Raw genomic sequence first — 1,245 nt, 5'->3', positions numbered from 1 at the left:
CTGGGCTGCCTCATCGGTGCTTTTTAACTCAAACACTCCACGTCGCGGTCAGAGCAGTGCGACAAACATATGAACACACCACTGCAATTCTCGCACTCGCAGGTTACAACACAACGCCACAATTTCCACGCCGACTCATCTAGCTCACGTCGACTCTACATTTGGCGACTCGACGGCTGTGCTGCACGGAAAAACTCATTCGTTCCTGAAGATGTATTGTGCAGGAGCAGATAGGGGGGCGTACGACATCATCTCGACGTCTTTGGTCATCGAAAAAAAAAACCTTCCAGTCGGCGTTAATTTGGCTAACGGAAACTGAGGCACAGAAACGTCATGCTAATAGGGCCAGCTGTTTCCCACCGTCCATGGAGGAAGGGAAAGTTAGGAGAAGTCATTGCGCCACGCAGCCAGCCTTGGCAAGCGAACGCTTCGTGAAGCTAGCCCTTTGCACCAGTGGTGGCCCAACACGTGACCTCTTGCGTCGAGATCACGGAGCAAGAATCGATATTTGCTGAAACGTTTCGTTCCCAGTAGCTATGCTAGTAGTTTATTCGGAGCGCGCTTGTTCGGCTGCCCTGCCGTGGCTTTGTCCGCAGAGCCTGAACACTAAAACCAACCGCGCATTTTGACGTGCGATAACGGTTTGGGCCGACAGGTTTCGCTTCAGTCGCGTTGTGCATGCGATGCTCCCTCCTAACTTTTTCCTTATTCCGTGCATCGTCTCTCCTAGCCTCGGTACAGTCTATTCTAGAACAACGCGTAGCCTCAGTAAGAACCCTACTGCTAGATTAGTCGAAAAATGTTGCAGAGACAGAGTAAAAAAACATCGTTACAATCGTCAACAATTAAACGCACCATATGTGTCCCGATACTTCTTGCTAGAAAATGCAAATAAAATTTAGTCAAAATATATATTTTTTTTACTGGTAACGTACTTTGTTTGATAATTCCCACAAGGCAATATCACCGGCTTGCTCCAAGAAGTTTGTTGCCGAGTTACGCAACATTTTGCACTAAGAGGCCACCCTTTCACGAAATTTTTAGACTGGTATTTTTAATAGACTGTTGGCTGGGTGCCAAGCGGTGGGGATCTTGGGAGCATTTAATAACGCATTAATAAAATTGTTATTATTTTCGTTGTTGTAAATGTTCGTGCAAGCTGCGCTCGGGGTGTGACTTGGCGTATCCTCGAGACACTGCGTGAGAAACTCGGCCCATGACGGTAGTATAACGCTTATCTACGCT

Source organism: Dermacentor andersoni, chromosome 6, assembly GCF_023375885.2.
Source record: "Dermacentor andersoni chromosome 6, qqDerAnde1_hic_scaffold, whole genome shotgun sequence".
NCBI classification, from domain to species: Eukaryota; Metazoa; Arthropoda; class Arachnida; order Ixodida; family Ixodidae; genus Dermacentor; species Dermacentor andersoni.
This window is presented reverse-complemented; position numbering follows the sequence as displayed.